We start from the raw sequence: 27,218 nt of genomic DNA, 5'->3' as shown, positions 1-27,218 counted from the left end.
CAGGCAGGGCACGTGCCCCGGGTGCCACTTGAAGGAGGGCACCATTTATTAAAAAAAATTTTTTTAAGGCTGCCGAAAACAAAATGGCCACTGCACATGCTCAAATGACCTTTATGAGGCCCTAGGCCATGCCAGGCCTTGCAGGGGCCATTTGAGCATGTGCAGTGGCCATTCTGTTTAAGGGGCAGTTCAATTCACGGTCAAATCCATAAATCGCCCTCGATTCAGCACAAATTGATTCGTGCAAAAATGAATTGCACTTCTTTGTCATTAAACCTGCCACCTATTAAGACAGTCAGAGGAGGTTTGTCTGTTTGTTTCTTGCTTGTTTTGTTTGTTGCTCATGAGGCAACTCAGAGGCAAGCCTTTCCTATAGTCACTCCAAGGTTGAGGAACACACTCTCTGTTGGAATAAAAGCTGCACCATCTCTGATGGCATTTAGAAAAACATTGAAGACACACGTTCAGCCAGGCTTTCACTTGAATTTTATTTGATTCTAAATTTTATTTGTGTATTTGTTTTTAACTGTTTGATTTTAAATGTATGGATGTTTCAGTGGTGAGAACTGGTTGCAGCCACTATAAAATATATTAAATCAATAAGCAAATTCTATTCTTTATATACTGCTTTTTAAAAAATGTTTTCAAAGTAGTTTACATAGAAAAGGAATAAGAAGGAGAAGATGGATCCCTGTCCCCAAAGGGCTCACAGTCTAAAAAGGAACACACTAGCAACAGCCACTGGAAGGATTCTGTGCTGGGGCTAAATAGTGATGCTTGAACCTTCCATAACATAAGGGACAGAATCACCAGTTTGAAAGATGCCTCTTTGCCCAGTTAGTCGGGGACCTACTCTTGTGCATACAGAACCCAAAATGTGAACATTAGTCTACAACTCTAACTTCCTGTATGAAAAGTTCCACCCATGTGATCAAATTCATCACACAGAGGAAGGATCATGAAAATCCAAGGCTTGCTCCCCTATCCCACCAACTGGATAGTTTTCTCTGGGGCTGTGTGTGAACTAGCTCATAGAGATCCAGTATGAATCGTGTATGTGGATGCTCCCTTATATCCTTTGATAAACTTATGGAATACAATTATATTATAAAATTAAACCAATCTTTGACCGATTGCAATTGCAAATGTTTGGGATCAAAAGATAAGAGAGACAGGCTCCATGTGGTAGATAATGGTATACCCAGTCTTATATGTTCTATATGATACAGATTAATATATGTGTTACTCCCTATGCCTATTTTCTTAAACATAAAAAGAAGGCTAAATGACCATGTCAAAAATTCCGCTGATTTACAACATGAGGTGACAATTGCTTCTTAATCCCCTGCAGCAATGCAAAGAAAGTGACTGTCAGTGTCACCTACAAATTTTGCTAATTAAAATAATACAGGGGGGAAAAACCATGTTTCATGTTGTATCAAATCAAGAGTGTGTTTTGCCCTTTGTACGATATAGCCTAAAAATAAAATGTAGTGATATTTATATTGATTTGTTTCCATGGCAATGCAAAACCACCCCCCTGAGTTTCCAAGGCAATGGACAGACTGGAATCTGGAAAAGCTCAGGAGATGTTTCACTCAAGAGACACTCGCTGCTAGGCAAACCAAAATGTTCTATTTATATTTACACCTGTACCAGGAAAGGTGTATTGTGGCAGCAGGGTGAAGGCTTTTATGTATGTTAAAGAGGGCTTAGAATCCAATGAATGTGGAAATGTCATAAATTCCTCCACAGAACTACTGTGGGTTGAACACCAGCTTTGAAAAGTACTTTAGTACTGAGGACATCATTATGCTATAATGCCCCTGACCAAAATTCTGAGGGTGATCTGGAAGAGAAGAAAAAATAGGAGAAGACAAAATTAGAAGTGGTTGCAATGAAGGTATACCTGCCAACATGTCCCTTTTTTCCCATTCACATGAATGGGGAAATATGGACATGTTTATTTACTTTTATTTATATATATATTTATTTATTTAATACATTTCTATACCACCCGAAACGCAAGTTCTCTGGGCAGTTTGGCAGTTTACAAAACAATAAAAACAGCCAATTAAAACATTTCAACAATTAAAATTAAAAAGTTAAAACTATTAAAACACAATTAAAATAGCATCCAATTAAAAGCCTGGGTGAACAAATGCGTCTTGGCTGCCCTTTTAAAAGTTGTAAGAGATGAGGAGGCTCTTATTTCAGCAGGAAGTGTGTTCCAAAGCCTCGGGGCAGCAATGGAGAAGGCCCATCTCTGAGCAGCCACCAGACGAGCCGGTTGCAACTGCAGACGAATCTCTCCAGATGATCTCAATGGACAGTGTGGTTCATAGCGAAATTGGCAGGTATGGAGGTGATTTCTGCTACCCTCACACTGACTGGGTATGAATGTTCAGGTTGTGAAATGATGCACAAGGCAACGCCAGCATTTCCAATCGGCTGGCATTGCTGTACACGTGCAAACCATTCCTGGAACTGTTACTCAAGGGCACAGTTGCACAACTACTTAAAACATCACATCCACACTTGCAAATAGAGCTTATATTATTTCCAATGTAAGTAGCAAGGCTCAAGTGTGGGCATCTGTTTTAAGTAATTGCACAACACTGCTGGGGTTGGCTTCAACATGTGCAGCAGTGCCAGCAAATCAGGAACACTGGTGTTGCCTTGAGCATCATGCTGGCCAACAGCTGACATTCAAACTAAATTACTCTTGAGTAGTCCTACTGAAATTGAGTACTCTTTAAGAGTAACTCCCGAGTGGTACTACTGAGTAACTTCGTTCGGATGACAGCTACTAAATATTTCTTAGTCAATTCTGGGTTATTAGCAGAGTCCACACTGGGCTTCATCCTGAGTTATTCCCAGGTTCTGGTAGGGGCTGTCAAAACAGGTTTAAGAGTGACCATAATGCTATAAAGCTCACCCTATATCAGGGGTTCTCAACCTTGGGTCCTCAGATGTTGTTGGACTACAGCTTCCATCATCCGTTAGCCACTGTGGCTGGGGAGTTGCAGTCCAACAAAATCTGGGACCCAAGGTTGAAACCCTCTGCCCTAAATGGAAGTGGAAGGTTGTCAAGAAAGTCATATTTAATTTCAAAAGAGGAAACCTCTGAAAAATGTGGAGATATGTTAAAAGGCAGTTGAAAGGGCAAGTCAAAGGGGTCAGAACTCTCCATAGAGCTACAGAAGTTCAAATAGAATGGATATACACCAGAGATTAAGGAAGGTATGAATAAGACTAAGTGGACACCAGTTTGTCAAGAAAGCCATGGAAGGCAAAAGCTCTGCAGAGCCCTGCCCAAATGTGGGAAAAACATAGGGCAATAACTCAAGCAAAACAAATGTAAATTAGCAATAAGGTGAGTGGAAGATTCTTTTTTTGAGAAATATATTGTCAAAAATATATATTAATCAAAATATTTGCATATATCAGAAGCAGGAAACCAGTCTGTAAAGCATTCTGTACTTGTATATGGCAAAAGAATGAAAGGATTACTAAAGAAAGGGAGGGAGATTGCAAGAAAGCTAAAACAATTCTTTGCATCCACCTGCACTGCAAAAAACAATGGAGAGACCCACACCAGACAACCATCTGGCAGCTGCATTCTGAACCAAGTGAAATGATATTAAAAGGCAGCTTCACACAAAACATGTTACAGTAATCCAGCCTGGATATAACATGGGCAAGAATAACCATGGCCAGGTTTCTGGCACATTAGCCAAAGGCTGTGGAAAAGCATCTTGGTCACAGCCAAAAGCAGTGCCAGTTCCATGATTACTCCTAAACTGCATACTTTACAGTGCGCATACTTCACAGTGCACCTAACCCCACCCAGATCCATGTGCATACTTCACAGTGCGCCTAACCCCACCCAGATCCGTGGGACTTGCATATAGATAAACAGAAGAGTCCTCCAGAAAGCAGAGATTTCAGTCTGGTATATATGGTTTCCAATACAGTATTGACAATCAGTGGTGCAGCTTCAAATCCCCAAATCCCACTTTGGGGGAGCCACTTCAGGAAACAGTGAGGGCAAGGGCCCGGTTTCCTGACCCAAGAATTCACATGTGGGTGGGTATTTAATGTGGCTTCTGATTTAATTAGTCCTGTGTGATTTTGTTTTAAATCTGTTTATAAATGTGTCTAGGCTTATTTGGAGATGGGGAAACAGGGAATGTATCCTCTGATCATGGGGCGGCAATTCCGGTGGTGGTGGACTTAGAAACCTAATAGATGTTTCCCCTTCCTGCCAGCTCTTTGACCTTGGGGAGCAGTGCCAACCAACCTTGGAACCTCACCTTGCTCCTTTGTAATGTCAGGTCGGTCCAGAACAAATCACAAACCATCCATGATTTGATTCTGGATGAAGGCGTCAATATGGTATGTATTACAGAGACCTGGCTGGGGGAGGCTGGGGCCCAGTGTGGCCCCAGCTTCTCCCTCCAGGGTATTCTGTTGAGGAGTGGGTGAGGGTCCATGGGTGGGGAGGTGGAGTGGCTGTAGTCTATAAGAATAACCTTTCCCTTACCAGGATCCATGTTAAAGTGTCGGATCATATCAGATATGTGTAGGGACCAGTTTGGGGAAGTTTGGGGACCAGGGATAGACTGGGACTTCTGTTGGTGTACCGATTGCCCTGCTGCTTAACAGAGTCCCTAATTGAGTGGATAGGCTTGGCGTTGGAGTCTCCCAGGCTTGTGGTGCTGGGGGACTTCAATGTTCATTTAGGGACCAATTTGTCCAAGGCAGCTCAGGAGTTTGTAGCAGCCATGACAACTATGGGCTTATCTCAAGTGGTCTCGGGAACGATGCACGTCTATCAGCTTCGGCTGATATGCCAGCTGCGACAGTTTCTTGAGATGAACAACCTCAAAACAGTGGTACATCTGCTGGTAATGTGCTCTGTGTGGGGCTGCCCTTGTATGTAGTCCAGAAACTACAGTTGGTCCAGAATGCGGCAGCCAGTTTGGTCTCTGGGTCATCTCGGAGAGACCATTACTCCCGTTTTGAAGGAGCTGCACTGGCTGCCAATACGTTTCCGGGTAAAATACAAGGTGTTGGTTATAACCTATAAGGCCCAAAAAGAGCTTGGGTCCTGGGTATTTAAAAGAACGTCTTCTTCGTCATGAACCCCACCGCCCATTGAGATCATCAGGAGAGGTCCGTCTGCAGTAGCCACCGGCTCATCTGATGGCTACTCAGGGACAGGCCTTCTCCACTGCTGCCCCGAGGCTTTGGAATGTGCTCACTAGTGAAATAAGAGCCTCCCCATCTCTGACAGCTTTTAAAAAGTCTTTGAAGACACATCTGTTCACCCAGGCTTTTAATTAATATTGTTTTAATGGTTTTAATGCTGTTTTAAAATATTGTTTAATTTTTTTAAACCCTAATTGTTATGTTTTAAACTTTTTGTTTTAACTAATGTTTTACTTTTTCTGTTTTTATTTTATTGTAAACTGCCCAGAGACGTACGTTTTGGGCAGTATACAAATATGTTAAATAAATAAATAAAATGTTGGATGCAATATTAATCAAGAACCAGTTATAAAGCATGCTTTGTATGTGCAGTTTATTATCTGGAGATGATACGCGGGCCAAATCCTATGTACACTTTGCTCTCAATGCATCATATTTCATTGCTAAAATATATGTACTTCCAGCCAAAGAACTAATGAAACACGATTTTATATTTACAAATAGAAAACATTCTGTACAAACCCCAAGTAATTAACACGTCATGCTTCATTTTGGCCTGGCGCCTTCTTTTTTCATCAATTCTTCATTTGTTTTAATTTGCAACTAACAAATTTGCATTGCAGTGCTGGATATTTTTCATGCATATCAAACAGGATGTAAAAGGAAGTGTGAAAGAAATGTTCTGAGGAACTGTTTGACATACTGAACAGTTAATATTGGCTGTGTCTACATAAAAAGCATCTAAAATGTTGCCAAGTGTTGCAGTGAAATGGATGTGCAAATAAGTGACAAAGCTGAGGGAACTTCATGTGAGCAGCCGGGAGTGTGAATTGTGTTATTAGAATCATAGAATCATGGAGAGTGTCTTGTAGGCCATCCAATCCAACTCTCTGCTCCATGTAGGAAATCCAGAGCTAGAACATCCCCAACAATAACTGTGCAAGAGAGAGCCCATCACCTCCCTAGCTATTGGGCTCCATTGTCAAAATACTCTTACCATTTAGAAGTTCCTCTTTAACAAAGTTCTCCCTTCTGTAACTGAAGCCCATTAGGTCTAGTCTGCCCTTTGGGGAGCAGAGAACAAGTCCTTACCATAACTCTTCTCTGTGTGTGTGTGTCCTTCAAGTATTTGGAGAGTTATGTCATGTTCCACCTTATTCTCCACTTTTCCGGCTTAAATATACCCAGTTTCTTCAACCTTTCCTCATACAACTTGTTTTCCAATCTCTAACCAATTTGGTTGCCCTTCTCTGAACCCATTCCAGTTTGTCTACATCCTTCTTAATGAGTGTGTTACCCAGAAATTGACACAGTACTCCAAATGAGACCTGACTAGCAGGGATGTGCAAAATGTTTTGCCGGCAAAACATTCTCACTCAAAATGAGCCATTTCGAGTTTTTCAAGCTAAAAACAGAACACCCTTTAAATAAAGGGCCTGTTTCAAGCTCGGATAAACAACCACCCTTTCAAACAAAAGGTTTTGACATTCTGAGCACCATTTTGGAGGTCTTTTCCCCCTTTGCTGATTGGTTTTCTGGCACTGGCTTCTGATTGGCTTTGTGATCTCCTTGCTTCTTGGTTAGTTTGTTATCATAACGATCAAATGTTGTCATGGGCAACTGTGCCTCCATTGGCTGGGGTGAGAGAGAAGGGAAGGGGAAACACAAAAGGTGGGAATTTCAAATACAAAATGTATTCAAAGGGACTGGAAAGCAGTGAGAGAGCCCTTACACTGTGCCTCTCTTGAAGAAAAGAATGCATCAGGATAGGGGGAAGTAAGTTTTGATTTTGTGGTTTTCTTTTTTCAGCACTCAGTATAATATGCTGTGCTATTGATGATATAACTATCTGGTTTTCCTGGGTATCAGATTGACAAAGGCAGAACTCGGATGCCTGCTTTGAAGCTTCCTTGAGTTGTGGTTTGTTTTGTTTGTGAGATAGTGCTGTGGCAAGAAATTGACAGAGGCAGCTGTATGTGTGTATAATATTTCTTGGTGATTGCTATGATGAGCTCCATGTCTGGCCTTGTGACTAACTTCTGCATCTTCTCTGAAATCTGCATTGCAAATTGTACTCAGTCAAAATGTGACTGAAGGTGCTCTAGTTGAGCTTATGCTATACTTGCTGGTAAGTAAGGCAGCTGTGGCAGCTGTTGCAATGCTAGGAAGTAATGTAAATAGTCATAATTGTGTGCCAGAGAGCAACTTGTGTCAAGGATGTCCCTGCAGCACAGGCACTATGGTTGGCAGTGGATTCTGGATCAGTGATTCTTTTTTGGCCATTTTTAGACATTCTTTGAAATGTGTGTTCTGCATCAGGAGCGACAGATTCCCTTTTACTGTGTGCTTCTGCAGCATTTTTCAAGGCTCTTGCAAATTGCAATGTAAAATTTGTGTGCAGTGCACTAGGGATGCACAAATGGTCCAGCACTGAACTGGTTCACATCAAACCGGGCCAGTTTGGAGATTCGGTCATGGATTGAACTGGGGTCAGTTCAGACGGTGATCGAACAGAAACAAGCCCAATTTAACATCTGCTTCCCTCAGTTGCCAGAAGTTGCCATCTGCTTCCCAAAGACAGCAGCTGCCCAGTGGTGAGAGCCTGTGTGGTTGCTGTCTGCTGTTGTCAGCTTGCCAGCCTGTGTGCCCCATGGGGATGTGGCTGCTTCCCTGTGGGTGAATCTGTGTGGGATCGGGGCCAGAGGGAGTGAGTCAGCAGTTCCTGGTGGGTCAGCTGCCTAGATTAGACATCTTTCTGGGCTTATAAAAGGGCTGCTGCCCTGTGGTGGTGGGGTTGCCACTGGCGGGGTTGCCCCTTTTGGAGAGCCACTTTGGGGGGCAACGAGGGTGAGGGCCTGGTGATATTTTTTGGCTTCTGTTATTTTTATATCCTAGGTTTTTCAGATGTGTCTTGGTTTGTCTGGGGATGGGGAGACAGGAGGTGTGTCCACTGACTGTGGTGGGGCTATTCCCGTGGTGGTGGGGAATAGAGGAATTAAAGTTGGCAGGTCAGCACGTCATTACAGGGGAAGGAAAGCCAGAAATCTAATAGCTGTTTCCCCTTCCAGCTGCCTTGCCAGCTCTTTGACCTTGGGGAGCAGTGCCAACTTCCCACAGAGTCTCACCTTGCTCCTCTGTAATGCCAGGTCTGTCCAGAATAAGTCAGAAACTATCCATGATCTGATTCTGGATGAAGGGACAGACCTGGTATGTATTTCAGATAATTGGTTGGGGGAGGCTGGTGGCCCAGTCTGGTCCCAGCTTCTCTTTCCAGGGTATTCTGTTGAGAAGCAGGTGTGGGGATGTGGGCGGGGAGGTGGAGTGGCTGTGGTCTATAAGAATAAGCTCTCCATGACCAGGATCCCTTTGGAAGTGTCTGACCATATTGAAGTGTGTACCTAAGTTTGAGAACCAGTGATAGACTGGGACTTCTCTTGGTGTACTGACCGACCTGCTACCCGATGAAGTCCCTAACTGAGCTGACTGACTTGGTCCCGGGTTTGATGTTGGAGTCTCCCAGGCTTGTGGTGCTGGGTGACTTCAATGTCCACTTTGAGGCCAATTTGTCTGGGGTGGCTCAGGAGTTCATAGAGGCCATGACAACTATGGGCCTATCCCAAAAGAGTCTAGGGACTGATGCACATTGCTGGTCACACACTTGATGTGGTCTTTCAGTCTGATCAGGGTGGTGTTCCGTGGGTGGGGAATCCTGTGATTTCCCCATTGTCATGGACAGACCACCATCTGGTTAAGGATGGACTCACAATCACTTCGCAGAGGCTAAGGACCTATAAGGATGGTCCACCCGAGAAGGTTATTGGATCCAATAGGATTTCAAGAAGCCTTGGAGGGATTTAGTGTTGGCTCTGCCGGTGATCCTGTTGATGCCCTAGTGGAGAATTGAAACAGCATACTCACTGGGGCAGTAGACATGATTGCTCCTAAGTGTCCTCTCTGACCCGCTTCAAAACTGGCTGTTTGGTATACAGAAGAACTATGGGGGCTGAAGTGGTGAGGTAGGTGACTGGAGCGCAAGTGGAGAAAGATTCAGGACCACCATCTGGTTAAGGTTGGACTCACAGTCACACCCTACCTTCACAGGGGCGAGGGGCCCATTAGAATGGTTCTCCCGAGAAGGTTAATGGATACAATAGGGTTCCAAGAAGGCTTGGAAGAATTTAGTGTTGCCTCTGCCGGTGATCCTGTTGATGCCCTAGTGGAGAATCGGAAAAGCAAGCACACCAGGGCAGTAGACATTTATTTTATTTTATTTTATTTTTACATTTATATCCCGCTCTTCCTCCAAGGAGCCCAGAGCAGTGTACTACATACTTGAGTTTCTCCTCACAACAACCCTGTGAAGTAGGTTAGGCTGAGAGAGAAGTGACTGGCCCAAAGTCACCCAGATAGTATCATGACTGAATGGGGATTTGAACTCAGGTCTCCCTGGTCCTAGTCCAGCACTCTAACCACTACACCACACTGGCTCTTTACATGATCGCACCTAAGCATCTTCTCCAATCTGCTTCAAAATTGGCCGCTAGGTATACGGAAGAGCTACGGGAGCTGAAGCGGCAAGGTAGACGACGAGCACAAGTGGAAGAAGACTCAACTTGAATCCGACAGATTACAACATAGAGCACATTTGAAGATCTATGCTCTGGCAATACGGGCGACAAAGAAGCTATTCTTTTCGGCCCGTATTGTGTCCACAAGTTCACGTCCGGCAGAATTGTCCAGGGTTGTGAGAGGGCTAGTGAGTGACCCTCCTTCCTTGAATCAGAATTTGGAACCATCTATTACCCACTGTGATGTGTTTAATGGCTTTTTTGTGGATAAAATCTCACGTATTTTTGTGGATAAAATCTCACTTGGATTTAGTGGACCTGAATTACACACAATTACAATTACACACAATTACTGCAGTGTCTGAATTGGAAGTGTCCAGTGACTCCTCTTAGGTGGTTAGGCTGTCTTAGTTTCTGTTTGTAACTCATGAGGATGTGGACAAGCTGCTTGGAGCAATGCGGCCTACCACCTGTTCTCTTGAACCTTGCCAGACGTGGCAGGGCATTTGTTGTAGAAGGCCTGGTAGAGATTATAAATGCTTCTCTGAGGGAAGGTAGGGTGCCTACTTGTCTTAAGGAGGCAATTATTAGACCACTTTTGAAGAAGCCTGCCCTGGATTCCTCAGAGTTGAGCAACGATAGGCTTGTCTCCAACCTTCCATGGCTGGGCAAGGCAATTGAGAGGGTGGTGGGCTCCCAATTCCAGGCAATCTTGGATGAAACTGATTATCTAGACCCATTTCAGACCAGTTTTCAGGTGGGCTATCGGGTGGAAACTGCCTTGGTCGGCCTGATGGAGGATCTCCAATTAGGAACTGAAGGGGAAGTGTGACTCTGTTGGTCCTTTTGGATCTCTCGGCGGCTTTCGATACTATCGACCATAGTATCCTTCTGGAGAGTCTGAGGGGGTTGGGGGTGGGAGGAACTGCTTTGCAGTGGTTCCGCTCTTACCTCTTGGGCAGATTCCAGATGGTGTCTCTCAGGGACTGTTGTTCTTCAAAAACTGAACTCTGGTATGGTGTCCCTCAGGGCTCTGTATTGTCTCCGATGTTGTTTAACATCTAGATGAAATCACATGGAGAGATAATCAGGAGATTTGGTTCAGGGTTCTATCAGTATGCTAATGACACCCAAATCTATTTCTCATCAGGAAAAGGCATAAACTTCCTAAATGCCTGCCTGGAGGCAGTGATGAGCTGGATGAGAGGTAACAAACTGAGACTGAATCCAGATAAGACGGAGGTACTTATTGTGCGGGGTTGGAACTTGGGAGTTGATTTTGATCTGCCTGTTCTGGATGGGGTCACACTTCCCCAGAAGGAACAAGTACGCAGTCTGGGGGTGCTTCTGGACACAAAACCCTCCCTGGTGTCCCAGGTTGACGGAGTGGCCAGAGGTGCCTTCTATCAGCTTCGGCTGATATGCCAGCTGCGTCCTTTCCTTGAGATAAATGACCTCTGAACAGTAGTATATCTGCTGATCACCACCAGACTTGACTACTGCAATACATTCTATGTGGGGCTGCCTTTGTATGTATGTATGCCTTTGTATGCTTTTGGCTGCCTTTGGAAACTGAAGTTGGTCCAGAATGTGGCAGCCAGGTTGATCTCTGGGTCATCTCAGAGAGACCATATCACTCCTACCTTAAAAGATCTACACTGGCTGCTGATAGGTTTCCAAGCAATGAACAAGGTTTTGGTTATAACCTATAAAGCCCTAAACAGCTTGGGCTCTGGGTATTTAAGAGAACATCTTCTTTGCTATGAATCACACCGCCCATTGAGATCATCTGGAGAGGTTCGTCTGCAGAAGCCACCAGCTCGTCTGGTGGCTACTCGGGGATGGTCCTTCTCCATTGCTGCCCCGAGGCTTTGGAACACACTTCCTGCTGAAATAAGAGCCTCCCCATCTCTTACAACTTTTAAAAGGGCAGTCAAGATGCATTTGTTCACCCAGGCTTTTAATTAGATATTGTTTAAATTGTTTTAATTGTGTTTTAATGTTTTAAATTCTAATTGTTGATATGTGTTAATCTTTTTATTGGTTGTTTTTATTGTCTTGTAAACTGCCCAGAGAACTTGCATTTTGGGCGGTATAAAAATGTGTTAAATAAATAAATAAATTTGGGCAGATCAGTTTGGTGCTGAATGGCCAGCTTGGGTTAGAGGAGCAAGAGAGGTAGTAAAAAGATCTTCATACTGTCACGCTTGCTGCCTGCACTGCTGCTCCCCCCGAAACACGAACTCCTCCCACTTTCATCAAGACATCTGCTCAGCGTTGGCTCGAATCTGGCCTCTGCACATGCCCCACCACCACCACCCCTTCACAGGAGCCAGGGTCCCCCACCCCTATACTTATTAAGGGGAATCCTCACTGGATTCCCCTTTACACGTTTTAACCACTAAACCGCCAAACCAGTTTGGTCAAACGCAGTTTGGCAGCATGCGATTCTGCTTGAACTCTGTTCAGATCTAGCAAAATGGTATTGTTTGGTTTTTGCATACCCCTACAGTTAGAGGTGTGCATGAAACTGGTATGCCTGTTTCAGTGTGAGTCCAAACTGGACTTGAACAGAACTGAGAATGTTCGGTTTTGCCCTCCATAAACATAACCCTCAGTGTTCAGCTAAAATGTGAGCCGGTCCAGGGGTTCTAATGGGCAAAGGGGGGGGGGTAGAGGAGCTCACTGCTTCCAGAGGCCACTGCCACAGCCACCGGGGGGGGGGGGGCGTCTCCAACAGCCAGCATCTCCCCGGTCTCAATCCAGTCTGGTTCGGGTGGTTTATGGGCCATTTCTCTGCATTTTCAGCCCATTCTAGGCCTTTTTGTGCTGGCAGCAGCCATTTTGGAGGGCACTGTGCATGCACACTGGCCATCACTTTTTTCTTAAGTGCAGAACTTGGTATTTGACTCTATTGAATGTCATTTTGTTAGCTTGCGCCCAGTTTCCCATTCTTTCAAGATCATTTTGATTCTGCCATCTTTCAAACTTTTTTATTTCTCTATGTAAACCGCTTTGGAAACATTTGTTGAAAATTAGTATATAAATATTTGTTGTTGTTGATTTTGAATGTTATTCCAGTCTTCAGAGGTATTAATTATCCCTCCCAGTTTTGTGACAAAGGGAAAAAGTTAAAACGTTGGAAAATGAAACAGCCAATTCTTTTTGCTAATGAACATCCAGTGTCATGTAGTGATTTCCAGCAGTTGGAGAATTAAGATAGCTTAACTAAAATTTGACAAAATTTGACAAAAACTTTTGTTTTGCTATTCAAAATGAACATGTTTTTCTTTCATTTTAAGATCATACATTAGTTGTGTAGATTTAAAAGGAAACCAGATATGATAATAAAAAACAATGGAATATGTTTCTTCATGGGGAAAGAAAATATTCTGATTATAATCACAACGTATTGCAAGATAATTCTGAGTGACGAGTAGAGTGACCTCTACTGATAAAACCACAATGAAAGAGTACCGTTCCATTCCAATCTGAATAAATCATATCCCCAATGTAATAAGATTGTACCAAAAAATCAATCCCCCCCCCCAATCTAATCTCTTTGCATCTGGGCAAAAAAACTGGAACATTGTACACAGGCCTGACAGAATTATCTGCAAATGCTGGGTTGTTACCTAAACAAAGAAAATATCATTGAAAATGCTATGATGCTGCTTAAATCACAGAGTGAGAATAGATTCAATTTGCCAAGATAATAAATATACCTATTTTTCATATTAATGTTCAGTGGCTGACATCCCAACTAGCAAGGCATGTGCATTAGGCAGCATGCGCAGGGACATGACAGGGGCCCTTGCAAAGCTCTCCCCATCCCCCTCCATACACACTGTTGCACCTGAGGGCAGAACCTCACAGCCCTGCCTGCACTGCTGAAACATTCTGTAAGAAAGGAAGCACACTGCCAAGGCTTAGCAAGTGCTTACAGAGCACAGGGAGAGCTGAGAAGCTTCACACTCTGACACAAAAGCATGCACCAAGGAGGGCTCAGGGAGCTGCAAACGATCCCCTGTTGCATCCCTGCAGAGCCTCCTAGTACCAGCGTCCAGTCCAGATTTGAGCTGAACTGGGCAACCCATTTCCATGCACATCCCTACTGGTGTCTCCACCAGTGATCTCCAGTGAGTGTAAGAAAGTAGTTCTAGTAATGGAAAGGTCTTTTGTAGGACTTCTATGTGTCCATTAGATACATGCTTGCTTTTAAAAGTACTGTTAAAGACAACTAAAAGAAAGCTAACTCCCCCCCCCCGCTCCGCCACCACATTTAGCCTTTTACTTGTAATGGGGAATCCTTGCCGGATTCCCCTTGATAAATATACCCGTCGATGATGGGAGTTGTAGTTCAGCAACACTGGGAGTACCACAGGCTGGGAACCCCTGCATTAGAGTATACATGGAACTGGAGTGTAAGTTTTCCTCTTTTTAGCATTTTCTGACAGATATAGACACAATTGTGAACATTTAAATGGACAACGTATTTTAAATAGCTACCTATAACTATTGTAATTTTTAAAAAAAAATTGATGAGAGAACAGAACATTAGGGAGTCTTACTGATGATGTGAAGCTACCACAGATATGTGCTGCAACAGATATATGCTGGGTACACTGAGGGGCAATTTACATACAGAAACAGACCTCAATATACTGATCACCCCAAAACAGTGAGAAGAGGCCACTGAAGGCATTCAACAGCCTCACTAGTCCTCTTCTGTTATTTTTTCTGCCTTTTCCTTGTCTTTCATTTCCGTCTTCTCTCACCTTTCCTTTCCTTCTCTTTTCCTTTCTTTTAGGGGTGTTGAGAACCAGTTTGGTTCAAACTGGGTCCGAATAAAACTGGGCCAATTCAACTAGTTTGAACTCAAACCAGACCAGCCCCCTCAAAGAGGGGGCCAGTCCAAGTTTGAACCAAACCAAAACCGGTTTGAATCAAACTAGTTCAAACCAGTTTGATGGTTCAGACATCATGGTGGCCACCATTTTGCCTGGTCTAATTAAAAGTTTTCTCCATTTTGGATTGGTTTTCTGCAAATCCTTTCTGATTGGCTAGTGATTTCTGTTCTCCTGGGTGGCTTGTTATCATTCAAATCTTAGCATTGCCCCCATTGGCTGATGGTGGGCGGGGGAACGAGGGAAGGGGAAGCAAAAAGAAGGGAGTTTCAAAGTGTCTTTAAAAGCAGACGTTGCCTGCCCGGCTTCACTTTACCTCTGAGCTCTGGAGGAAGAGCTGGCTGCCTTGCTCTGCATTGCTGCCATCCTTTGCTGCCTTGCTCCTTGCTGGTTTTTGCTGTGGACCCCTGCTCTTCAGGACCCCTGCTCTGCTGCTGCTCGGCTGGACCTCTGCTCTGCTGCTGCTTGGCTGGACACCTACTCTGCTTCTGCTTCTGATAGATTACCTTGATTGGTGCTCTGCTCAGTGATGGATTACCTTGATTGGTGCTCAGTGGTGGATTACCTATTTACTGTTCAGTGGATTACATTGCTGTCGGGTTGTTGGATCAGTAGGCCCCCTACGCTTTGTATTTTTGTTTTGTTTTTAGGTTTAGTGTTTGGTCCCTCCTCCTCACCATTACTACCCCCTCAACCCTTATAATTTCTTACTACCATGGGCAGGAGATACACTGGCTCTACTCTTTTTCCCCAAAGTGTGGCAAGGGAGCAGGATCTTCCATGGCTTCACTTTTCAAATGAAACCCAGAACTGGTGTCTCCCTCCACCCACCCCCCACACCACCTTCTACAGTCTTGGGAAGACATGGGGTTTTCTGGGAACTGTAGTCTTTTCAGGTAGTGCTGTGCCCCTAGAAATGAGTATAATTCCCAGGGGGAACAAAATTAGCCAAAGGCCTTTGATTCAGGTTCTTATGTACCAGTAAATACCAAATATGTTTGTACCACAAAATTTGTTGTAAATTTCCCAGTCTAACATGGTAATGAATTCCTTTACTGGAAAAATATATTATTGGTCTTAAAATTTGCCAGCCAATACCCAAACTTGCTGCTAGCTTCTTAAATGTTAACTATTCATAATAAATGTCAATGTTCAAAGAGTTACAGACATTTACCATAAGAGACAGAAGATAGAACCGTTCAAAGCCTTTGCAGTACTAGTATATTATCTGGCAAGCTTTTAAAAATTATCTAATTATAGTTAAATAAATTAATGAGCTGCCCTTACTGTCTTCATTAAGAAACAGAAATACTTCCTGGAAAGGACTTGCATTTAATAATAGTCTCTTGGACATTCTGTATTTTATAAGGAATAAAAATCTCACCGAGACATTATTTTAATACATATTATTCTTTCTTGCCTAATTCAAAGAAGCAGCTAATGCAATTCATTATATTAAAGACCAGTCTACCATTCAACCACACTATTAAACAGAATAAGAAGCAGCTACTCATATTGTAACATATAATTAATGTGTTTATATGCTATAGCTTGCTGTGCAAAAAATGCTTATTCTGTGGAAGACAAAAAAGATCATGGGAAATTTACTTCTTTTTTCTCATGTGTTGAAATAGAATGTTACATTTAATTTTTTCACTTAATTGGTTGATGGATTTTCTCTTTCTTATAACACTACATTGATAGATCTGATATCTCTCAGGTTAAAGCGTGCACACTTGGAAGCAAAAGGGAGAACTAACAATAAAATTAGCTAGCATCCGCAGCAGTGCTACTGGAAGTCAGAGTTAGCACACAGTATTTTCTTCTTCCCACAGGGCTCAGAGTCTTCCTTGCAGCCTCAGGGTCACCTAAAAAGTCATTAGCAAGGGACCCTCAGCAATAAAATGGGTTGAGGTGCAGGTGGCTGCAAGGGGGGGTGAGGGGGGGAGAGATATGGAAACACCTTCCAGTAGAAAAATGTTCACTAGTGGAAGGGGCATCCATGCAATTTCTGGGGTCTCCCTCCTCCTTCTTGGAGTGACATGCCCTTGACCCTAAGCAACAGCACTGCAGGCTGCAGGAAGGAGTGTGTGAAGAAAATGTGCTATTTCCTAGGTTTGTGCATTTTGATTCGGGTACAAAACGTTTTGAGCCCGAAAATGGCAATTTCGGAGGTTTTGTAATCAAAACAAAATCAAGAATTAAAAAACAGAGATTTTTGTTTCCAAATCAAAATGATTGTGTTTCGGACAGAATGCTTTGTTCTTCAGAAAAGCATTGCAATTCAGATTGGCTTCTCTGACTCTCTCCACTCCAGCTGAGGCACTGAGTGATTAGCAGGAGATAAGATATGCAAAAACTGTTGAGCATGAATAGTTTAGTTAAGTGTTGTATTCAGTGTGATTGAAATGCAAACTGACCTTGCAAAGGGATTTGGAAGACAGCATTTTGAGAAAGAAATACCCAAATATCTTTGGGAGCTCAATGCAATTCTAAAGCTCTTGCTAAAATCCATGGTATAAATTGTGTGGAAGCTATTCGAGAAGCTGGTTAGGAAAGTTCTGAAATTAGCTATTTTGTTTTTCTTCTGATTTTTATTGGTCATAGTGGTGTCTAAGTTTTGATGCCCAAGTTGAGCAGTCTAATGTAATTTAGGCCACAATGTAATTTGGTGGGACATGAGGTCTAAGCCAGTGGTTCACAACTTTTGCCATTGCAGGGACAGGTCATCCACATGGGACCACAGGAGACAAAGGGAGGGGGGTGGGGAACACACCTGTCAATCTATTGACATCCCCAGGAATCTTAGTTGCTTCTCTCTTTCTTGTAACCATGATCCATGGTTTTGCACTTTCTTAAATGCAGTGAGGATAAATCTCAACAATTCTGAACAGTAGGCTGATTTGTTTGGGCTACGGCTCACTCCACTTCAGTTCAATGAACATTTGAAGCTGTTCCATAGTACCAAGGCAGTTTTATTTATTTATTTTACATTTTATATCTCGCTCTTCCTCCAAGGAGCCCAGAACGGTGTACTACATACTTAGGTTTCTCCTCACAACAACCCTGTGAAGTAGGTTAGGCTGAGAGAAGTGAATGGCCCAGAGTCACCCAGCTAGTATCATGGCTGAATGGGAATTTGAACTCGGGTCTCCCTGGTCCTATAAGCACTCTAACCACTACAACACGCTGGCTCAAATGACCTGTGGTCACTGTTCCATGGGGAGGGAGTGTTTTTATTGAAAGATTGCTTGAATCCACAAATGGGTTGTGCTGCTGTGCTAGTGCCACAAGTGGACAGGCTCCCACTCACTGCAAAATTCTCAAATAACTGTGCCAAAAAATTAAGTGTTGTTATTCATCATTCTCTTCACTCTTTCAACTTGTTTATGTGGGGCTTCAGGGACAAAACAGTGGGTTGGATGGCAGTGCCCCAAGGATGGTGCACCCAGATTCCAAATAGGGCAAAGGGCTGATTACTTAGGAATTTTTGAGGTTTACGCATCTTTAAGATTTTTTCCCCCATAGGGAATAATGAAGGTTGCAGCAGCTCCATAACTCCACCTGGGGGGCACTGTGATGACCTGAAGGGAGTGGTGGTGTAGTGCACAGAGGGTGCCAACCACCCTCCTGGATTGCTAACCCATTGGGGTACTGGGCTTTGTTGTTTCTGAGGTGTTGCGTTTAGATTCTCTGGTAGCAAATGAGATTTTTAATGAAAACCCATGAATCCACTCTCATATGCTACTAGAGAATCTACTCTCGAACATCTCTAGAACAACAAAACCCTGTACTTCATGGGTTGGCAACCCATGTGGGCGGTTGGCACCCTATGTGCACTACACCACCACTTGCTCTGGGCCACCCCAGTGCCACTCAGGTGGAGTTATGGGACTGCAGAAACCTCCATTATACCCTACAAGGAAAATCTGAAAGACATGTAACTTCATTAATTCTTTAAAAATCAGCCCTTTGCCAAATTCCTCTGAAAAAATTGTGGTAGCTTCCTTGCACCTACTGGGCACTACCACCAACCACACGCCACTCTGAGCCACCCCTTCCCCCCACCCCACGTGAAGCTATACTTTTCCTGAAACCGCCATCATACCCTATGGGGAAAATCTGAAAGACGCGCAAACTTCAAAAATTAACCAAAAATCAGCAGTTTGCCCAATTCCTTTGAAATGTTTGTGGTAGCTTCCATTCATTGGGCACTATAACCCCCACCCACTCTTTTGACCACGTGACCCATTTTAAATCTGAATTAATTCGGATTCAGATTTGGATTAATTCGGATTTAAAAAAACTGGGGTGATTCGTAAGGCTTAATTTCGGACAAAATACAAAATGGGGTTGATTCAGATTTGGTACAAATCAAAACAGAAAAAATACAAAACGCACAACCCTACTATTTCCCATTAGCTCTGTTCATGGAAGCTAGCCATTAACATTAGTGCTGTAAAACGTGCTTATTTTTTGTTTCCACCAAAGGTTCTACCTAAATAACTCTATTACTAATAAGATTCAATTAATTCTTCTATTAGTGTCAAAGACATTGTAGTTTTAATAAGCTGCTAATGAAAACTCTGTCCTTTTTTAACTTTAGGGTTAGATAGCTCGGGTTTTCTCACATATTTTTTCACAGTTGCACAATGTCCTTGAACCAAATGAAAAAATACTCTAATTGCTACTTCACCTTGGGCTGTATCTAAGTAGGGGTGTGCACAAAACTGGTTTTTCCAGTTCGCTTCAAATCTGAACCGGATTCGAACTGGACCGGACCGGTTTTGCCCCTTACAGACCAGAGTACTGGCTCAGCTTGAATTTGAGCTGCTTTGGGCCTGGTTCAAGGGCAGTGGGGTAACTAGTCAGTATTGTCAAAGAATCACTCTAATTACTCACACTATTGGCAGCTGCTATGGTGACTGCAGAGGGAGCTGTGGCAGCTCCCCCTACCCCTGCTGGCCTCCCCCCCCCAAGTTCCCCAGGCCAGAATCTGCCCAGCTTTCTCCCTTTTCGGCCCATCTTGGGCCTCCACACATGTGCACGGGCCATTTGCTTGACCATACAATTGTGTGATTATGCAAATGGCTCATGCACATGCATTGAGACCAAAAACATGGCCACCATGTATGCGCAGAGGCCTGAGAGGGGCCAAAACAGGCCTGAAATGGGCAGATGCCAGCCTGGAAAACTCGGAGGGAGGCCGATGGGGATTGGGGAAGCCACCAACCCTGCCCCCCATGGCCGCTGCCACCAAAGGTGTGAGTAATTCAAGTTATTCTTCAACAATACCAGCTAGTTAGGAAGTCCCCCACCCTCAAACCGGGCCTGAACCAGATTCAAACTGGTCCAAGCAGTTTGGCTCAACCTTGGACTGGGCCAGACTCAGTTTGGTCTGACGTTGAACCTTTGCATTGAACCAGTTCGAGTTCAAACCAATTCATTTCGAGCCAGTTCACACACCTCTATATCTATGTATATCTCTCATTTGCAGAACTTCCACCTGCAGAAGGAGAAAGAAGCATTTTTCACCCATTCCTGATCACTATGCAGCCCAGTACATGCTGTAAAAATCAGCTCATGTGGGCTGGGGCGGTGGGGGGAAGAAACTGGCTTTTGAAGATGCAGTTTGGAGGGAAGTGGGGATTCGTAAACCCCCAACCACATCTGCAAACAGAACTTCTTCCATGAACAGAAGTTCTTACAATATAGTCCATTGTCTGCCGTAGGGCTTGAACTTGAGCTTGGGAGATAGTTTCCTGCTTTCTCCATCTCCTGGTTAGCAGGGGAACTGCAGGCAATTTGAGCACCACAGCATAAAATTTTTATAATCTTAGAAATCAGGTGTTCCATATCAGTTTGCTATAAAGTTCCCAGATTTTCTGCACTCCATCAATTGTGTCATTTTGTTTCTGAGGTAGGCTGTGAGGCCATTTGTCTACATTGCAGACTTTCTGGCCAATCAGCTGATTGCGTCATAACAACTTAAGAACAGCCTTGCTGAATCAGGCCCAAAGCCAATCTAGTTCAACATCCTATTGCCCACAGTGGCCCACCAGATGCCTCTAGGAACCCCACAGCCAAGAGGTGAAGCTTCTGTTGTTGCCTCCTCCCTGTTCCAGATATTTGCAGCCCTTGGACCAGGGACATAGCAAGGCTGGAATGGACCTTGGTATAAAAAGTGAAGATAGGCCCCTGGGAAGATTTTGCCCCATGATTTATGGGTATGGAATGTGGGGGGAGTAGAGAAAAAGAGTACTATGATTTTACCCTGGTCCTTTTAATGGGGAAAGGATTTTTAAAAAGGATCTATAAGCTCCTTAACTGAAGGTATTTTCAGGTCTACCTCAGCTTGAGGAAAGGGTAAAGAGGAGGAATGCCACGTAGCTTCCTTCCTTCCTTTCCTGAGGATGCCTGTCAAAATGATCAGTAAGGCAGAAGGAGGGGTGAGCTGAACCTGAGCACTAGCCAACCAGTCAGGAGGAGAGTAGGGATCCTACTTGGCACTCCTCCCCCTCTCCTCCTGGAAAAGACTCTTCTCATTGGAAGCCATGATGAGTCCTCCAATCAGGAGTCAACAGTGTGTCAGAGAGGCTGTAATAGTGGGTGGGGGGAGGGGGGGTTCCAGGAGTCAACAAACTGTAATGTGTGTGTGGGGGGGGGGGCTTGAATAGTAATCCTTAGTTTTGAGAATTGATTGTTGCAAGTGTATGATTTTTACTTGATTTGCAAAAATCATTTTGCATGATTTGCAAAATGTTAGAGGGTATGCCCTTGGCTCATCTGATTTAGTGATCTGGAATAATGTGTTCTGGGTGCAGTTTATTATGTACTTTATTATCTGCTGTCCATGTCTCCCAGGTTGCTTACCCGAATACATTTACAGGCATGTTCCTATCTCCATCAGTAAATTATTGGAGTGCAAGCTGAGTGCTCTAGAAATAGTTGCCCATTTATTATCCTCAGAGATTGTGTGTGAATCTTCCCAATATCACCTTAGTGCTGTGAACTGAACTCAGTACACTGGATTACTACTGAAAAATGCTGCAGATACTCCTGATTTCATGTTTGAGGATGTGTGTCCAGTTTGTAGATCAGAAATGAGCCCATAGGGGCAGTTGTTTCAATGTTGTCTCTGTACATGTCTCCTGGTAAATACAAAGCAGATATTGTTTTATCCTTTCGTGACTATATGCAGCCTTTGTCAACAGATTCATAGTAATTCAATGAAGCCATAGAATAAGTCTGTTTCAACCACATGTCCAAAACAACCAGTGATGTTTCAAATGCATGGCATTTTGAAACAGGTATTTGAATTGAGACCATTTATAGAGAAAGAAATGAGTTGAAACCTGAAGTCCAAGCCTCCATTTGGGTGAAAGCCGAGCAGCAATCAATATTTGTTCCTAAAGAGTTTAGATATTGATACTCATGTTCTGCAAGCCTCATTGATTTAGTAAACATGAAAACTAATTTCTCATTGGAAAACAAAGACTACAATACAATGCAATATAAGCATAGGTGGGAAAATTAGCGGGGTTAGGAGAGCAGATAATAGGAATAACTCGTATTGAGAGTTGTGAGGAAGCATCTGCATTCATTTGGTTTATAAAGTAATGTTGCTGTCTGGTTATAATAAGACACTAACTCTAAGTGCACTGAGGCAGTTGCATTGTAAAGGGTCTGCTTACTTGGCTGGCTGATTCTGCCTTTTTCTTTTACAAGCTTAGTTCTGACAAAGCTTAGGGGTTTGGATGACAACCAAAAACTGCCCATTGAGAAAGGTCCCACAGATAAAAGTCATGTCCAATCAAATTAAAGCAGAAGGAACTTTGCAAGTGAAGGTTTCAGCTAATCAGTTTAAAAGGTGGCATCTGGGTTAGGAATGGCCAGGCCTACCTGAACATTCCAGGGAGTAGAGTATAAATAGAGGGTCTGAAGAGGCTTGCAGAGAGAGCTGGCTAGGGTGTTAGATGGAGAGCTCTGGAGAAAGAAGAGTTTAAGGGAGAAGGGAGGGCAGAAGAGCTAGTTACTAGGAAGCTTGTGGGAGAGCAGGAAGGTTGTCTCTCCTTGAGATACCTTCAAAAGGGCCGAGTGTGTGGCCTGAGCATTCCTCCTAAGGAGCTTTACCCCTGAACCTTCAGGAAGCCTAACAGAGAGAAAGCTGACTAGCACAGACACCTCATCTTAAGTAATTAACAGGTCAGCAATGGAGTGGAAGAATAGATTGAATGCTTGCTGCCTGAAACAAGGAAAACAGTCAGAATAGTAGTGGGAGAGCTGTAGCCTTGGAGCCCATCATTCCAAGGCTATCTGCCTCAGCAGCCATCAAAGGCCAGTAAAGGAAACAAGCTGTTCTAGTAAGAACTGTTTTAGTCAGCCAACTTTTCTTTCACTGTCTCTGCATCTGGTGCAAATCGAGGTCCACAAGTTAGATTTCTTGTGCTTCAAATATTCATGTGTCCGCTGTCTTGGATTGGGGTGGATGTCATCATTACAAACTCCAACTTTGAGGTCTCCCTGTGTGTCACTCACTACAGCTGTCCCAAATTTGGTTCAAATTGGTTAGACAGTCCTCAAGTTAGTGCACTTGTGCCTCAGATGTTTATGCATCTGCCATCTTGGATTGGGGTGGGTGACATAATCACGAACTACAGCATTGGGGTGTCCCTATGTGTCCATTCAGCTGTAGAAAATTTGGTTCAAATTGGTTAGGCTGTTCACAAGTTAGCCCACTTGTGCCTCAAATGTTTACATGTTTGCCATCTTGGCTCAGGTTGGATGGCATCATCACAAAGTGTGCTGTTGAGGAGTCCCTATGTGTCATTTACTGCAGCTGTCCCTAATTTGGTTCAAATTGGTTAGACAATCCACAAATAGGGATGTGCGAACCGGTTCGAATTCAAACCAGGGTGGTTCAAAGGTTCAAATTCAAACTGAACAAGCCATCAGGTTTGAGCTGCAGGTTTGAATTTGAACCGAACCAGGGGGTGGTTCTATTCAAACTGGTTTTAATCAGTTCGGACACCCAAAAATTGTTAGGATGGTAGCTGGCACCCAGGGGTACCTATCACCCAAACCCCAAAGCAATCGGACACTCGTACAATTTTTTATGAATTTTTGAAAATTATTTTTATTTTTTTCTCATAGGGTATAATGGGACTTGAACCAGGCCATTATACCTTATTGTGGAGCACCCATGGGTGCCAACAACCACCCAAACCCTGAAGCAATCGGACAGTCCTACAATTTTTTATGAATATTTGAAATATTTCTAATTTTCTCATAGAGTATAATGGGACCAGAACCAGTCGATATCCCCTATTGTGGAGCACCTGGGGGCACAAAAGTGGGGTGGGTAGTAGACAGATAGGGTGCCTACCACCCACAAAACCCCAAGGCAATTGGACACTCCTCTGATTATTGGTGAATTGTTAAAGTATTTTTGAATTCATCATAGAGAATAATTAGGATTGCAGCAAATGTATAGCTTCACGTCGGGGGGAAAGGGGTGTCGTAGAGTGGAGTGTTGTGGGTGGTAGTTCCTAGGGTGGGCAAGGAAGCTATCAGAACTATTTGAAAGGAATTGGGCAAAGGGATGATTTTTAAGTGATTTTTGAAGTTTACGCGTCTTTAAGGTTTTTCTCCATAAAGAAGCATGGGGGTGTCAGCAAATGTATAGCTTCACATCGGGGGCAAAGGGGTGGCCTAGAGCAGTGTGGGGTTGGTGGTAGTGCCAGGTAGGGGCAAGGAAGCTACCTGAATTTTTTCAAAGGATTTGGGCAGAGGGCTGATTTTTGATGAATTGTTGAAGTTTATGCGTCTTTAAGGTTTTTCCTCATAAGGTATAATGGAGCTTCCAGCAGCCCCATAAGTGCACTTGGGGGGTGCTGGGGTGGCCCAGAGCAAGTGGTGGTGTAGTGCACATAGGGTGCCAACCACCCCCATGGGTTTCTAACCCATGGGGTACAGGGTTCTGTTGTTTCTGAGGTATTCTGAGTGTGGATTCTATGATAGCAAATTAGAGTGGATTCATGGTGTCTCATTGAAAATCTCATTTGCTATCATAGAATCTACACTCAAAATACCTCAGAAACAACAGAACCTTTGAGACTGAATCCAGATAAGACAGAGGTACATATTGTGCAGGATCGGAACTCTGGGCACTATTTTGATCTGTCAATTCTAAATGCGGTCACACTTCCCCAGAAGGTACGATATGCAGTCTGGGAGTGAATCTGGATCCAAACCTCTCCCTGGTGTCCCAGGCTGAGGCAGTGGTGCTTTCTATCAGCTTCAACTGATATGCCAGCTGCATCCGTTTCTTGAGATAAATGACCTCAGAACAGTGGTATACGTATATGCTGGTAACTTCCAAATGTGACTACTGCAATGCACTCTATGTGGGGCTGCCTTTGTACATAATCCGGAAATTGCAGTTGGTACAGAATGTGGCAGCCAGGTTGGTCTCTGGGTCATCCCGCAGAGACCATATTACTCCTATACTAAAATAACTACACTGGTTGCCGATAGGTTCCAGCCCAAATACAACCTGCTGACTATAAACTATAAAGCCCTAAACACCTTAGGCCCATAGTATTTAAGAGAACATCTTCTTTGCCATGAGCCCCACTGTTTATTTTGCTTTTTAAAAATTTTATTGGTTTTTACAATATCTTAACAATCCCGTTACATCTAATTAAGTAAATACAGACTTCCCGCTCATCAATCTGCGTGATTCACTAACTATACAAGTCAACCATTGCTATAGTAATTCAAAACATATATCCTACACACTGCAAACTCGATTTTACTCTACCCAATCTGCTATTATTACTAAATTTCAAACCCTGCTGAAAGGTCCATATTAGAAAAATAGTTCTTTAAGTATAGTAAGAATGGTTTCCAATCTGCTTTAAAAGATTCCAAGTTTTCATCCCTTATCTGTACTGTAAGTTTGAAAAAAAGTTCCTTCACAATGTCCACATTTCCAACATTTGTTTGGAACTTTTTATACATTAAGGCTAATTTTTTGGAAGTCAAGTACCACCTGTACATCATCTTATAATAATTTTCTTTTAAAGTATAACATGCAGTGAACTTTAAATCCATTTTCCATAATTTTTCCCAATCTGCCATATCTATATTATGACCCACATCTTGAGCCCATTTTATCATAGTCGTTTTAACCACTTCATCTCTTGTCTCCTCCAAAAGCAACAACTTATACATCTTAGAAACTAATTTTTCATCGTTTTCACACAGCTCCTTCTCAAATCTTGACATTTGACCCTCAAATCCAACTTTAAGATCCTTCTTATAGATTTAAATATATTCAACAGCAAACAGCAAATCACTTGTTGAGTTAAACTCTCTCAGAAGGTACTGGGGGGGGGGGGAAATAATTCCAACTGCTTTGCTTTTTTACGTTTTAGATTCCAGCATTTAATACACAGATTGAATACTCATCCTTAATTTATAGTTGGCAGACTTACGACAACTTCACAGCATCGGCTTGAGATCTGTCCAATCTTTACAGCAAAAGCAGGTAGAATTCCAGCAATTTATCACTAATCATGCTGAGAGGTGAGCTTCTTGAACTTTAACCATTAATTATAATCCAAACCGAAAGCCCCACCGCTTATTGAGATCATCTAGAGAGGCTTGTCTGCAGTTGTCACCAGTTCATCTGGTGGCCACAAAAGGATGGGCCTTCTCTGTTGCTACCCTGAGACTCTGAAATATGCTCCCTGCTGAAATAAGAGCCTCCCCATCTCTGACAGCTTTTAATAGTATTATGCTGACTGAGGTTCTATGCACTCACACTTTGCCTGGTTTTTTTCAGCTCAAGGTCATGCTGAGGAGCAACGGCTCCCAGCAGAAATGCAAAAGGTACAGCTTTTCCAATCACTTGCTAGAGATTCCCTGATGAATTTCTGCTTTATGTACCTCAGCATCATGGTCCCAAACTGATTCTCATTCCTACCCCATGTCTGCTATTGCCTTTTGAATAAACCAGAGAAGATCCTGATTATAGTTCATGTTACCTGTCTAGTTGCTGTAAGCCCCTATGAGCTAATGTAAAACTTAATCAATCAAAATTTGCTTCATGGGGGGAAACACACAGATGCCATATGGTTACTAGGGCTGTGCTAACCTTCAGCAGCTGCTCAGCTCCCAATCAAATTGAGCTGCTGATTTGATCTGATTTGGACCAAATTGTCAGCCAATCTATTTGGTGTGAATCGAAGTAAATCAGTCTCAGTTTGGACCCAGTTCAGTGAATTGGAGAGGGGAAGGGCATGCAGGAAAGACTCACCCAGGAAGCTGGAAGAGGTTGACCCCAATAGTCCATGTGGACCCCACCATTATGTAACAGGAGCAGCAGTCCCTCATAGTGTTGGCAAAAAGATTGAGAGAGAGAGAAAGAAAGAGTGAGTGGCTGAGAGAGTGAGAGAGTGCACCTCTGGCTACCTGTCTGTGGAAGTACAGTTTTCAAAAACCAAAAGCTTACATGTTCAATATT

General features: G+C 43.3%; 1 long non-coding RNA gene across 1 annotated transcript; it reads right to left on the bottom strand.

Moving 5' to 3' along the window:
- Nucleotides 1-469: 469 nt before the first annotated feature.
- On the bottom strand, nucleotides 470-26,378 carry LOC128340108 (uncharacterized). The gene is made up of 3 exons (XR_008313471.1): nucleotides 26,188-26,378; nucleotides 10,734-10,843; nucleotides 470-1,849 (listed from the first exon to the last, which is right to left on the bottom strand). It is a non-coding gene; the product is annotated as an uncharacterized LOC128340108 (long non-coding RNA).
- Between the last annotated feature and the right edge of the window lie 840 nt (nucleotides 26,379-27,218).

This window comes from Hemicordylus capensis, chromosome 1 (genome assembly GCF_027244095.1).
Source record: "Hemicordylus capensis ecotype Gifberg chromosome 1, rHemCap1.1.pri, whole genome shotgun sequence".
NCBI classification, from domain to species: Eukaryota; Metazoa; Chordata; class Lepidosauria; order Squamata; family Cordylidae; genus Hemicordylus; species Hemicordylus capensis.
This window is presented reverse-complemented; position numbering and strand designations above follow the sequence as displayed.